The following is a 14877-nucleotide window of genomic DNA, read 5'->3' as shown; positions in this document are numbered from 1 at the left end:
GAGAACGTGTCACCCAGACACCTTGGAGATTAAGGATAACCCTGAAGGTCACTGACCTCCATTTGTTAATAGTAGCAGGCCAGCTAAGCCTTTTCATTTTCACAATCCTCTGAAAGCTGGTGTAGTACCTACTTTTCAGGAGTGGCTCTGTGCAACATTTATTGGCCTCCTGAAATTCATTTAGCCACCTTTGAAGATACCTTAAAATTTGTGAATCTGAAGGTAGCCATTATGAGACCATTAGTTCTGCTCCTTGTGAGCTGCCTGTTTTTCCTTTATGGTTCTTAGTTGTTCTTTTGCAGAGCTGCCAGCTTAAGTCATGCTGAGATCAAGAAAAATGGGCCTTGGTGGTTTGTGTTCCTGGAGTTGTGTCCATGCCAGTGGATGCCCACACGCTCCAGAAGAGAATTTGACATCGCTGCTGCCATTGTTGCTGTTATAGCAGTGGCAGCCACCGCTGCTACTGTTTCTGGGATTGCCATTTCATAACTGGTTACTACAGCTAGCACAGTGGAGACCCTGGCAGCAAAAGTAGCTACCACAGTTAGTTAATCTTTCATTCTATTGGGCATGATAAATTTAATTCAATAGTTATATACATTTTGATTGGCTTTGAAAGTTATAAATTTACAAACTCAAGTTCCATTTGCTTTTGGGATACCATCTTACAAGGACTCCAATTTGCAGTAAGGCTCATTAAGGAAGGGAATGGCTCAGTTGCCTTTAGCCTATTGGCTATGGGTGGGTTAGGACTTCTGTTTGTCTTTTCTGCGCCGAACACACAGATTGCAAGCCCAGCACCACTTTGAGATCTTTGGCAACAGTTAACTCTGCAGCTCACACACAGTTGAGCCTGTATGAAAATGAGTATTCAGAGATGGGTAATACCTGGGGGGGCGTTCACCAACCTAAGACAGAGCACCTGTATGGCCTGGGCAGGTGTCTCCATGACGGGTAAGGTGACATCCCATTCAACCTAAGTCAGAAGCTCATTTTTTAGTAAAAAAGGGGACCTGTAGGGCTCTGCCCCCCCCCCCCCCCCCCCCGTTTTGGGTAGCTGTTGCCTTGCTTGCTGAGCTTGACCTTGATGTCCTCCCTATGCTTATTCCCTGCCAGTTTCCACCCTCCTGATGCTTAAGGAAAGTTCCTTGTTTGTATATCCTGCATATTGGGCGGTAACAGCTTAGATGCAAGATTGTAAAACATCGGTAGCGAACTTCTGCCCTCCGGGGTTCTCCCATTGTGCTGTAATTTAAGGCCTCTTCCCTCCTTCAATAAATGGCATTCAGCATTCTGCTGAGGCAAAATACCAAAATAAACAAATAAACAAACAAACAAACTGTAACCGCATGTGACTACTGAATGCTAAATGTACTGAGGTGTGCTATGCATATAAGACAGAGACTATCCTCAAGTCCAGCTGTGATGGCATGGGCCTATCATCTTAGCACCTGGGAAGGGAAAGCAGAATGATCAGGAGGAGTTCAAAGTCATCTCAGCTACACAGCAAGTGTAAGGCTAGCCTGAACTACATGAGACCATGTCTCAAACAAACAACCAACCCAGACTGGCCTCATGGTCCCGGGTTCAAGTGCTTTGGCCACCTGTATAGCTATAGGCATGTGTCATCATGGTGAGCTAAATGGAATTTCTTCTCTTCTTTCCCTACCTTTTCTTCTCTCTCCTCTTGTTCTCTGCCTCCTGAGGGTCAAACTCAGGGCCTAACACATGCTAAACACTGAAGTACATTCTCAGCTGTTTGCATTATGTCTCTGTTAGACAGTACTGATCCAAAATAATAATAATAATAATAATAATAATAATAATAATAAAATAAAAGGTAATGTGCTCCTTAAAAAAAAAAAAGTTTGAGCAAGTTTCTCAAAAATATATTGCACTTAAGGATTTGTTTTCTTAAAGGCCAAGACAGAAACAGAGAACAAGAACCTAGTAGCAGTTGTGAGAGGCCAGAGGCTATTTCAGGTGACTGGTTTCACTTACAACTCTGTACTCTACATTGAGTACTAAGCATATTGTCTCAAATGGAAAAATGTCATTTAGTATATGTGACACTAGCGATAGACTGAGGGTCCTGGAAAGTAATGTGAAGATGCTCAGTTCCTAATCTATGAGTTATTTTTCACAGAATGTTTCCAGCTGTCTGAAGGTCTAACACCTTGGGCTGGTCATCTGGAACCCAAAGAAGAGATCCCCGGATGAACAAAGCAGTAAGGTAGCCAGTTAACAGTTTGAACAGGGTGAGTTGCTCTGCTGGGCCTCTTTACGTGATGTGCTGATAAAGCTTCTCTGGTTTAAGCCAGTATTTTTTTTTGGCTCTCTGAAAGTACTTAGCCACATATGGCTACATGCTTTTTTCAGATCTAAATTTCTGATTCTATTCCTGCCCCTGTCTTAGACATCCTATTTCTGCCCTCCTCTACTTCAGATAAATGAATCTAGGGCCACCTTACAAAAGAACAGTTATAAAAAAAAAAACCTTTCAGCAAGATAGAAATTTTAGTTCCTCTGCATAATAAGCAGTTCACGTTTCTTAAGTGAAGGTGACACCTGCTGGCAACAATCTCTGAGTGCAACTTTCTAAGAAGTAATTTTCTGTTAAGGAGTTCAACAGCACAGTCCCAAGTGGCCAAACAGCAAACCCTCCCACAGAGCAGACTGCAGTGACTTGGGAACCCTTTCCAAACCGTCAGCAGTCTCAGTGTCTCTAGGAGACCAAGGAACACAAACGTGCCTTAGTCCCGAGCCACTCAGTGTTGGTTCTAGCCAGCAAAGCCTCTTCCAGCCACGGTCACAAGCCATGCTCACTGCTCATGTCTGACCTTCGTGTAGCTTCAGCCTTCCCTCTGCTTTGCTGTCATACTTCTGTGTTTTGAATATGACTTTCAGTCTGGCTTCCAGCTTCTGACACTGCTGTGACCTCAGAGACAGGATGGCACCTGCTGCCTACTCATTCCTAAGTGCCATGGCCACAGAGAGTTCAGTGTAGTGTACACAGTTAAACTATTGTCACTGTTTAAAACACAAATCCTAACAACCCAGATCTTCTTTGCCTTGTGGTCTTCTGAGGAAGAAGGTGCTCATTCGTGTAACAGACATATTAGTTTACTTATCCAACCGTTGGCCTGGGGCTTTAGGGAGTATGGCAGCTAGGGGACTGTGTGTGTCATCCAGTAGATATGAGAAACAATGTTTAGAGGTAGGTTCTGTCCTAATGCATTACCAGTTTCTCTGAAATGGTATTGAGAGTAATGAAGTGCTACTCTCAGTATAGTGTACTAGATAACATTAATGCTAAAAGTAAAGTGTTTTTTTTCTTTTTTCAAGGCAGGGTTTCTCTATGTGTAGCTTTGGAGCCTGTCCTGGATCTCGCTCTGTAGACCAGGCTGGCCTCAAACTCACAGAGATCCACCTGGCTCTGCCTCCCAAGTGCTGGGATTACAGGCATGCACCACCACTGCCAGGCGTAAAGTTGTTTTAATAGTGACTACTAACAATAAGAATAATTTCATTCAAAAGAAGATAAGGTTACTTGGTAACTGTGTTATGGTAAAGCTGAGTAAGCAAAGCAGCATCAATGCCTACTGGCCTTTATGAACTCTTATCCATGTCGATTTCCAGTAAGGCAGCACACTGGGCAGATAACCAAGGATGAGGAAGGCTCATGAGCACCTTTAGTGTTCTCTTGCCTCTCCTTTTCACAGTCATCCTCAAGTGTGCGAGCTCTGGGACAAACAGGGCTTCCTCCATCTCAGAAAGAGGCTTGTAATTTTGGGTCTCAGGAGTTACTGAGATACTGGATACACCGTCCATAGGGCTGTGTGCATTATCTTTAATAAACAGGTAAATTGTGAAAAAAGCTAAAATCTTGTGACTATTTCCCAGAAAATGTAAAACTGTGCAATCTACCAGAAGAGGGAGCTCATGTCAAATCTTGAAACAGTGAGAGAAGCTGGTGAGGGAGAAGGCAAGTCTTTGACAAGTTCATGCTCATGCAAACCTGAAGCCTTGCTCACACTCTCCTCTGCTAGCTCCTGAGGCATTGCACCAACCTTCTATTTAGTTCTGGAAAATCTCCTACCACCAGCCTTAAACAAAGTCTGTGCCCTTGGCGTGTGTGGGTCCTAATCTCTCTCTTTTAGATCTCAGTTCACCACTACCCAGATTCCCTCTAGAACTTCTCACCTACTTCACCTTTCCTTGCCCTCAGTTCTCATCAATCATGTTACTGTCTTGCCCAGCAGCCACTGCGGTTAGCAAAGACACATGGAGTAGATGGTTGAGATCTCGGTCCGTCTTCCATAAGACACTGGGGCCTGTAACGACAGTGCTGGCTGGTTGGTTGGTTTGTTGGTTTGTTTGTCCTCTCTGAGCCTGGCTGTCCTCAAACTCGCTCTGTAGACCAGGCTGGCCTTGAACTACAGAGATCTGCCTGCCTCTGCCTCCCAAGCTGGGATTAAATGTGGGTGTCACCACACCTTTCTATTTTTAAAAGCAGATAATCTTAAAGACAAAAGGTAATTGTCCTTAAAGAGACAAAATACTTATCGAAAAGATGACTAACTGTATAAATTTTTCCAGACAGAAAGTGCAAAATAAGTAAATCACAGTATCCAGAAATTTTCTTGCATTCACTTGTTTATGTATCCATCTCTCTACTAAAATATTTGTAAGAACAAGAAACTTACCTAGAGCATCCAATAGGTCTTTACTGTTAGTCAGCTAATGAGCTAACTAGTATAAAGTCCAGTAGCAGAATATGACTAATGAAAGCTTGCACTGTGCAGAAGTGTCATCATCTTTCAAAGTTATCAAGTCACTGCATGGCCAAAAAGAGGACAATGACAGCGACGTCAGGCAAACAGGATATGGTGCTGAGCCTTTATGTGACGCTCAAGAGACCAGCTGAGAATCACAAGTAAGTAACATACAGGCAGGCAGTGATGGGAACAGACACTCCTCAAAGAAGGGACACAGACGGCAAATAAGGACATGAAAGTAATATTCTAAACTATGCTGGACAGTTTCATGTCAATTTGACACAAACTAAAGTCATCCGAGAGGAAGAAACCTCTATTTTTAAAACGCCTCTATAAGATTAGGCTGTAGGGCATTTTCTTAATTAGTGATTGATGGGGGAGGGCTCAGCCCACTGTGGGTGGTGCCATCCCTGGGCTGGTGGTTCTATAAGAAAGCAGGTTAAGCAAGCCATGGGGAGCACACCAGTAAGCAGCACCCCTCTATGGCCTCTGCATCGGCTCCTGCCTCCAGGTTCCTGCCCTGCTTGAGTTCCTGTCCTGACTTCTTTTGATGATGAACTGGTGATGTAGAAGTAAAAGCCAAAGAAACCCTCTCCTTCCCAACTTGGTTTTGGTCATAGTGTTGATCACAGCATTAGAAACCCTGACTAAGATAAATACCACTAGTTATTAGGAATCATAACAAGGCCCAAACCACGTGCTGGTGGAATATGGAACTGTGAAACAGTACAAATCACTTTGGAAAACAGTTGGCAGCCTCTTGAAAAAAAAATTAATATAACTATTCTCTTCCATGTATTTATTCAAGAAAATCTAGCTATATACTATTTTAAGACTGGGACATAAATGCTCATAAAAGCTGAAGAACAGGACAAACTCAAATGCCCAGGAGCAGGTGAATGGATATGCAAATTGTTGGTATGCCTGCATAATGAAACACTACCCAGCAAGAAAAAGGAATGACCCAGTGACACACAGCGCAACATGAATGAATCCCCAAGAATTCTGCTGAGTCAGAGTACAATGGCATATGATTCCATTTATTATATATTATGTTAAAAAGTTAATTCGGGGGATTTAGCTCAGTGGTAGAGTGCTTGCCTAGCAAGTGCAAGGCCCTGGGTTCGATCCTCAGTTAAAAAAAAAAAAAAGAGTTAATTCTATGGCAGAATCAAGTCAGTGTTTGCTCAGGGACAGATGGCCAAGGAGGAGACAGGAGAAATGGGGGTGGAAAGAACAGAGATACTCTTAGGAATTGCTTGGTGTCATTTTGATGGTAGTGATGGTTTCACAGGGGCATACGTTCCAACATGCAGCAAACTGTTTTCTTTAAATATTTGCAATTTACTGCATTCCAATTATAACTCAATAAAGCTATTAACACAGGTGTGCGTATGTGCGCGCGCACACAAACACACCCACACCCACACACATGAAAAGAGGCCAAATGGGACTATCATATTCTCAAATTCTTTCTCAGAAAGCAGATTGCCAGCTCCTTTTTAGAATTAAGATCTGCTATTTCTCATCTTGGAAACCGTCTTTATGGTTAAAGTCTCAGTGGCCAGTCAGACCTAGCAGAGAGGTGTCCTACCTTCAAGCTGACAGAAACTGAGCAGTATAGGGACCTGGACTGTCACCTGCTGAATCTGTAGCCAAGGGGCTTTGCTGACTTTCTTTAAACTTTAGATTAATAATTTTACATGTCCACATACCTGCCCAGAATTTGGGTTTTAGCAATATGTTTTAAAATTTTTAAAACAGTCTATATATTTTAAAACACCTTAAATCTTAACACACTTTCCTTTGTTACTACAGGGAAAATTAACACATTTATTATCTCTTCCCCCTTGCGTTGAAGAGTAGAATTTTAATAATTCCCGTAAACATAGAACAGCAGAGCCAAAGAAAGACAAATCTAACATTTAAAACCTTAAAAGATGATCCCTAAAAATCCTTCACACACTAAATCTCTCAGGAATTTCTTTCAGTCCGGATGGACTGTGTTTCTAGTTGTTCTGTGGTAGCAGAAACAAAGTACAAGAGACAACCAGAGACCGAGGGTCTCATTCTGCCACTAACGAGCTGTCATAAACCAGTGAACTCCTTGGGATGACATTTTCTCACTCAGCACTATGGGAGCTGGATAATCCTGAAAGAGCTTCAACTCCCAAGATTTTAGTAAATCCTACAAACAAGAAAATGAAGTGTCATACAATGTAAAACGCACAGTGCTGAGCCCACTGAACAGACTTTAAGCTTCTGCCTTTAGGAGACACTCACACCCTCAATACAACATCTGGTTTAGGAGAAAAATGAGTGTAAGCCTGAGATTTTTAGCCATTTTATTTTCATTTCTAATGCAGGAAAACAGAGATCTGATGTTTTATAAAAACAAAAAACAAAACTAGATGTTGGTTACTGCCTTAAGAGGACTGGACAGAGAGCCCTGGCTGCCTCAGTTACACAGAAGTGCCACAACTCAGTGAATGTGGAATCAAGTTCTAGTTTCTTCTCATCTCTACACCATAAAGTTAGGATGACATGCGGGTTCCCAGAACTCTTCATTCATGTTGCTAAAAAGCTTGTGTGTTTCCGGTGAGCTACATGTAACCTGTGACTCTGAAACCTAACACCACGCATGGATATTGAAAGACTATGGTTTCAGATGGTCACACTAATGATAAAGCTTTCTCTGAGAATGAGCAATTACAAAGTGAACACATGTCAGTCCCATACCCCTACCACTAAGATCTTAATTCAGTGGGCTTTTCATCATATCCAAACATCAAGGCACTTGCTTTCACAGATGATGTGACTAACTCTCAAATCAATGAAAAGGTCCCAGAAAACAACAGGCTCACAAAGTTCCCCTATAAAGCTATTAGATATGTAACTTTAGGTAGGACCCCAAAGAAAGAGACTGCTGCTATTTGGACACCAGCTATCGAACAAGGTAGCAGGCTTGGGTGTTTAGCTTCCCTTCTTTAGTCACTAATGAAAAGATAATGTGTAGAAGAATTTATCAGGATGATTTTGTTTATGAACAGGCTGGCAGGAAGGTTTCTTTCTTTTTCTTTTTTTCCTTTTAAAGACAGGGTTTCTCTGTGTAACTGCTTATCCTGGAACTAGCTTTGTAGACCAGGCTGGACTTGAACTCACAGAGATCCGCCTGCCTCTGCCTCCCGAGTATTGGGATTAAAGGTGTGTGCCACCACCGCCTAGCTGGCAGGAAGGTTTTTAAATGGCTTAGTATTTGGGCATAAGAGAGCATGAACTATGGAAAGCACTGGAGTCTGTGTATTTACGTGAATACAGAATGAGATGTAAAGGATGGCTAATAAACATTAACTGGGAAATAGCTCAGGATGGAGAAGTTTTTAGGAGTTTTTGTTTGTTCATTGTGAGTGTGAGTGTGAGTGAGTGTGTGTGTGTGTGTGTGTGTGTGTGTGTGTGTACACATACTTGTGTGTACATGTGAGTGTAGAGAGGCCAGAAAGTAACATCAGGTATCTTCTTCTATCACTTTTTATCTATTTTTTGAAACTGGGTCTCTCAATGAACTTGGAGCTCACCAATTGGCAAAACTAGGCCGGAGAGTCCCAGGACTCCCCTGAGATGGAATTACAGGTATATGCCACTTTACCCAGTTTGTCATGTGGCCTGGCATCTGAACTTAAGGTTCTTATGCTTATTTAACAAGCACTTTACCAAATGAGCTATTGTGATCTCCCCACCCGCTTTAGGCAAGGTCTCCGTTTTATAGCCAAGGCCAGCCTTGAACTCATAAGCCTTTAGTATTTGTCTCCCAAATGTTTGTTTGTTTGTTTGTTTGTTTGTTTATTTGTAACAATGTTTTCTGTAAGAGGAAGGCATTTTACGTAGAGCTGACTTAAGGATAGAGGTCAAGCAGGCCCAGAGGAGAGAAATACTGGTAGAAGAGTGGAGCCGCCATTTGCAAGCAGAGCTCTAGAGAGGAGCAGTAGTGTCTCCTGTCTACAAAGAAAACATGGTTCCTCCTGGTGTGACCTAAGGGCAGGATGCTAGAGAAAGGATGTTCTGAAACTCATCTACTTGGCCTGATCTTACAGGCTAGGGCTTGAAAAAACTTGCCAGGTACTGGAGAGATGGCTTGGTGGTTACAGAGGATCAGGGTTCGATTCCGTTCACCCACACGGCAGCTCACAACTGTCTAAAAGTCTTGTTCTAGGGGACTAGACATTTTCTTTTCCAGCCCCTGCAGATATACATGCAGGCACAGGCACAATGCCCAAACACATAAAAGAAAAACAAATCTTAAAATAAAATAGAGATCCAGAGACAATTTCTGTTTAGTTATGATTTTGCAAAGCAGACTTCCTAGAAACCCCACTTTCAAATTGATAAGGAAGAGAGAAGTGTGCTCTCCATTAGACTGACGAGCCAGGGAGGGACTGCTAATGTCCACCTCTGCCTGGAGTGCTGCTGTCTTTCTCTGACTACCTTCTGACATGAGCTACTCGGAAGCCCACTCACTGGCTGCAGAGACAGGAGAAGGTAGGTAAGGGGCTGCTATGTGACATGTCACAGACTCTCCTGGCTTTGTAATGAACTTTGTAGCTTGACATTACCACTAGCCCTGGTTGACAACAGCAGCAACAATGAGAATCTTTAATGCCAGGGCCTAGAACTGGCCTAGCACAAAGGCAGTAGCTGAGTGAGGGCTCTGGGAAGAAAGGAGGGACATACAGATGTAGCCCTGCACTGGGTTCTGCAGGCCACGACAGGAGAAACAAACAGAACACTGGCAAGTTCTAAAAGCAAACCTGTCTTAGGTGTGAGCACAAATGTTGCTATGTAACACGTCTCATCACCAAATCAGGCAAGTGTCACCTCACAGCAGCTGATTCTGATGGGACCGAGTAATGATGGACTCTGAGAAAAATATAAACCCGACATTGCTTATATTCATTAGAAAACATTCTAGGTTGGAGAGATGACTTGGTGATTAAGAGCACTGGCTGCTCTTTCAGAGGACCTGGGTTATTTTCCAGCACCCACATGGCAGCTCACAACCACTCTCCAATTCCAAGGGACTCAGCACCCTCTTCTAGCTTCCATGAGTGCCAGGCATACATGTTGTGCACACATGAACATGCAGGCAATATATTCATACATATAAAATAGAAATAATTAATTAAAAAGAAAATTATGTAGGAGTACTTTTATAAGGACACAAACAACTGTTTTTAGGACAAACCCACAGCCCCAGTCACTCAGAAGAGACAGCAGAACCCATAGTAAGTCACTTGTCGGCACAGTGACACAAAGCAGGAATCTCATGCAGGGGGCAGCACAGTTAGTTCAGGCACCATGCAGCAGTGAGCAGTCACTGTTGGGAAGTAAACAATTAATAAAGACAACGGAAAGGGATTGTGAAAATGGCTCATTGAAGGAGGGGGAGATGAATGATATAGAAAGATTCTGTTTTTGTAAATGACAGTAAGAACCATTGTTTTATTTGAAATCATAAATTCAAATACAGCCACCGCCAGTCTTTTTGGACCCTTCTAAAAATATTCTAACAGAGCAGAGATGTCCTTGTACCCTACTGCTTCTAACATTCATTTAACGGTGAACTCATCTCTGGACGTGACTCTAGTAACAAGGTGCAAGGACAGACGCACAGGGTCAGAAAGAAGCCTAGCTCCACTACTTATGCCTTTACTGTAATAAAACCAAGAACTTATCTCAAGCCCTGTTCAATTATGAAGTTCAAGTGAGATCATACATATAATTTTAACTTTGAAAACTAAAGATGCCAGCTAGAAGTGAAGTATTAGTACAGACTGCAACTGACAGAACTCTTGTAAAAGCCCTGACAATGGGAACAAGTGTGCATGTTCAACTGCGTCTACATGTGCAACTGTGTTCAAGGAAGACAAAGATTTAAGGAACAGTGAAGAACAGCACAACCCTTTACCGAACATCAGTTACACTCTAGGTACTGGCCTTTCCTGTGTGAGCTCATTTGTCTTTGTAACAATTTTATGAGGCAAGAACAATCCACCACTTTTCTCATTTTAAAGACGCAATACCTGAAACTTGAAGCAGTACACTGTCATGGATGGAACAGAGCTGGTCTCTGTGACCCATGAGTATCCCTACTGTGTCAGGTATGAAGTGGAGGGCCTGGGGGCGTACAGCTTCCTTGAGCTCATTCTGAATCTCCAGAAAAGCCAGCATGCCTGAGCCACACTGAAAGCTGCCTCTGTTTCTACCGTTAAGACAAATAGGCAAGCAAGCTCTGGAAAGAAGCCTCTTATATGTCAGTAAGAAAGAAACATATCTGTTTGCAAGGGAGAAGCTGGCAGTAAGGAATTTCAAGCTTTAAAAAAAAAAAAAATTAGCCTTTTCTGAGTCTTATTCCAAATGAATCACCTTCCTGAATTCAATCCTTATTTGGTGGAAATTAAACCAAAGGAAAATTAAAAGTATTGTTTAAAACACAGACGACATTTTCTAGGCAGTTTTATATTAAACTAAGGACAATGAAATGTAGATATATAAAAAAACAGATTTAAGTGAAGAGCTTCACAATATATAATAAATGTAGCGTCAAAGGCAGACTTAGGTCCTTTGTTTTAAAGTCACCTTCTGGGGCTTAGGGTTTAACAGCACTAGCTCTTGCAGAGGACCTGGGTTCCCAACACTCACATGGTGGTTCACAATCATCTTAATTCCAGTTCTAAAGGATCCAAGGCCCTCTTCTGGGCTCTGTGGGCACTGCACACACTTGGTGCACACAGACACATGCAGGCAAAACATCCATAAACATAAAATAACCTTTACAAAAGTCACCTCATTGCAAAGTTTGGTACTGCTATAAAAAGTATGCTCCTCCCAAAATATATTAAAAACAAACAACTTACCTTTGGTTTTTTGATCAGCAGCCTGAAAAAAAAAATCAGAAATGCTTTAGAAACAATTGTGTAGAATGTACAGATTGAGGAAAGTTTATAAGCAGATTTTTAATTGTTTTAGGTTTTTCTCTTTTAGTTTCTTTGAGACAGGGATGTAGTTGGAATCTTAAAAGTTCTTATTAATAAAATCAAATCCGAGGCCAGTTATTGGGGTGAACGCTGGAAGATCAGAGAAGCAGAACAGACCAAGCTACCTCACCTCGCCAGTTCCTCAGCTGGTCTTGTTTCCTCAGACTGGATGCCTCTGAGTCCTCAACCAGAATGGATCTCAGCTGAACTGTGCTGCTCCAAATCCTGAATGCTTAACCAGCCAAATGCTTCTAGTTTCTGGTCTTCACACCTTATATATCTTTTTACTTTCTGCCGTCACTCCCTGGGATTAAAGGCCTGTGTCACGGTGCCTAGCTGTTTCTAAAGTGGCCTTGAACTCAAAGATCCGGCTAGCTGAGCCTCCCAAGTGCTGGGATTAAAGGTGTGCACCACCAGACTGCCCAACTTCTGCTATGGCTTGCTCTGACCTATTTTCTAGTCACCATTTTTGGCTTTGTCCTAGTGGCTGTCTGTTCTTCTGACCCCAGATAATTTTATTAGGGTGCACAATATTGTGGGGAACACAATACCACCACACAAGGGAGCCTTGACTATCCTGGAACTCACTGTGTAGACCAGGCCTGCCTCTGCCTCCCGAGTGTTCAGACCAAGACCTTTAATTCTTGATTTTTTTTTTTTTTTTTTTTTTTTTTTTTGGTTTTTCGAGACAGGGTTTCTCTGTGTAGCTTTGCGCCTTTCCTGGAACTCTCTTGGTAGTCCAGGCTGGCCTCGAACTCACAGAGATCCGCCTGGCTCTGCCTCCTGAGTGCTGGGATTAAAGGCGTGCGCCACCACCGCCCAGCCTTAATTCTTGAAATTTTAAAAGCACATCTCAGATAGTTTACTACTGAGAAAAATGAGTATTTGTCTACATGCTGTGATTACATGACAGTGTTAAGTTACAGGCAAAAAAGTTTTTATGGAAGCCACCTGAGCTAACACAGTCTAGAAGGAATCCTTCAAATCACAAGGCACATTACTTAAGTGAAAGCAAAGATGGGTGGTATAATTTGGTTTACATGCAATGAAATAGAAATATGACTATAAAGTTTAAAGATTTCTAAAAACATATATATAATATATATATATATATATATATATATATATATATATATATGCGCCTCTGTAAGTGTGTGAGACCGTGCAGGTGAATCCAAGTCCCCAAAGGTCCAGCAGAGGGCGCTTGATGCAATGGTGCTGGAGTTACAGGTAGCTGAGAACCTTCCAAAGCAGGTGCTGGGACTGAGCCCGGGACCTCTGGAAAAGCAGCAGATGGTCTTAACTGTCGAGTCATCTCTCTAGACAGTTTATAGAACTTTTTATTTTAACATTTATAAACAGGACTTATAAAGAATATTTACCAAAACTGCAGAAATTATTTCTAGCTTTTCTAATGTCAGTTTCATGGTCCCTTCCTGATGTTTTAGATGGGGCTGCTCTAGGCTGGACACCGTCCACTCTCAGAAGAAGACATGAACATTCTTGACACATCAACTACCACGGCCCCTAAACAAGACATTTTGTAGCTGGTACCCTACATTTACTTCCCTAGCCAAGTGTCTATTATTTACTCATTGTAGATTTACCATATTGATTTAAAACAGCAATAGAGTAAAATCAAGCGTGGTCATGAGATAGCTATGTTAATGCAGATGCGGCACACATGACTGCAAGGGTATGGAGGAAGGAATTCTAGCAAACCTTTTTCTGAGCACCTTCCTTCTTTTTCTTGTCTTCCTGCTTTTTCTTTTTCTTTTCTTCCATCAAACGTTCCTCTTCTTGTGTTTCCTGTTCTTTTTTTACCCTATTAAATATTTAAAAATTGGTATTAGTATGATGACTGATTTACTTAGTATGAAAAGCAGTAACCTGGACTGGCAGCACAGGACTATAACCTTAGCTATTTGGGAAGCTGAGGCAAGAGAATCACAACTGACCCACAGGATAAGTTCCAGCCCAATCTGTGTGGGGAGGATACTGAATGTAGAGGAGTGCTTGCTTGCCTTGTATGTGAGAGGCCCTGGCGTCTAAGACTCAACACTGGGGAAGAGGACAGGGATCGTATTAGTACACAAAGTCTTGAGCTAGACACTGTCATATATAGGATGGAGCCACTTTGAAAGAATGTCAGAAATGGAAGTTCACTCAGTACTATAGCAATTGCCCTGCTTTGTTCGTTTGTTTAAGTGTCTCAGCTGTCTCATTTGTTCAGTCTACATTTGTAGAGAACAAGACTAGCATCGTTCACCATATGAGGGATATAGAGTAAGGTACAACCCATCAGACTAGTGCTTTTCAAAGTGTTCTCTCGAGAGACTGCCATCACCAGGTGCTACCCATTAAAAATGTCCATTTGTGGTTTCTACCCTGCCCCACAAATTGGGCTCTTTAGAGGTGATTCCCATGTATGCTCTAATTTCACATTTGTCAGACTAAAGGATTATCTTTTTACACAGAGCCCTATTCAGCTGGAAAGCTATTACAAGATACACAGCATGGAGGAACTCTGCTTTAAAAGGTCACAGCAGCCTCAAAGTTGGGCTGTAGAGCTGAAAGGAGACTAGCTAAGCCAAGTGGTATGCCAGTGATCACGAACTATTGCCTGACATCTCCATGCTCTCCCAACAACACAGGCTTTGGTCCTTCTTCATTCATCAGTGATGTGGGGAACTTTCTCATTAGAGGGTACTACAGGATGAAGGGCTTTCCTGTTATCTGATGCTGTGGCACTGTGGGGTCAGCATAGGGTATGAAGACCCCGATGATGGCTACAGACCTAGGCTTAGCATAGGCAACCTTGCAGCTCTGACTGTCTAGCATCCCATCAAATGGCACTCTCAACACGGATCTTATTCCAGTCCCCCTGCTACTAGCCACCTAGCCATTTCTCTCTCATGAGTCTCGCAATAAAGTGGTCTCTGTTAACAGAAACATTGGCCTCCAGGCTTGCCGCACTCATATCCAATCCATACACCATCAATATGCCCTGGGTTCCTTTCTAGTGGATGCCCAAGCAACTGGCTGAGGGCTACTGTTTGTGATTGGCT

At 42.4% G+C, this 14877-nt stretch overlaps 1 protein-coding gene across 1 annotated transcript in view; it reads right to left on the bottom strand.

The window, feature by feature from the left end:
• Tnrc6c (trinucleotide repeat containing adaptor 6C) overlaps positions 1 to 13555 on the bottom strand; it is an 83119-nt gene extending 69564 nt beyond the window's left edge. The window contains exons 1-2 of the mRNA XM_036194825.1: positions 13532 to 13555; positions 11690 to 11711 (exon numbers count right to left, since the gene is read on the bottom strand). The gene's annotated coding sequence lies outside the window, so the exon portion shown is untranslated. The remainder of the gene's footprint in view (positions 1 to 11689; positions 11712 to 13531) is intronic.
• Positions 13556 to 14877: the final 1322 nt, after the last annotated feature.

The sequence above is a fragment of the Onychomys torridus genome, chromosome 8, assembly GCF_903995425.1.
Source record: "Onychomys torridus chromosome 8, mOncTor1.1, whole genome shotgun sequence".
NCBI lineage: Eukaryota > Metazoa > Chordata > Mammalia > Rodentia > Cricetidae > Onychomys > Onychomys torridus.
This window is presented reverse-complemented; position numbering and strand designations above follow the sequence as displayed.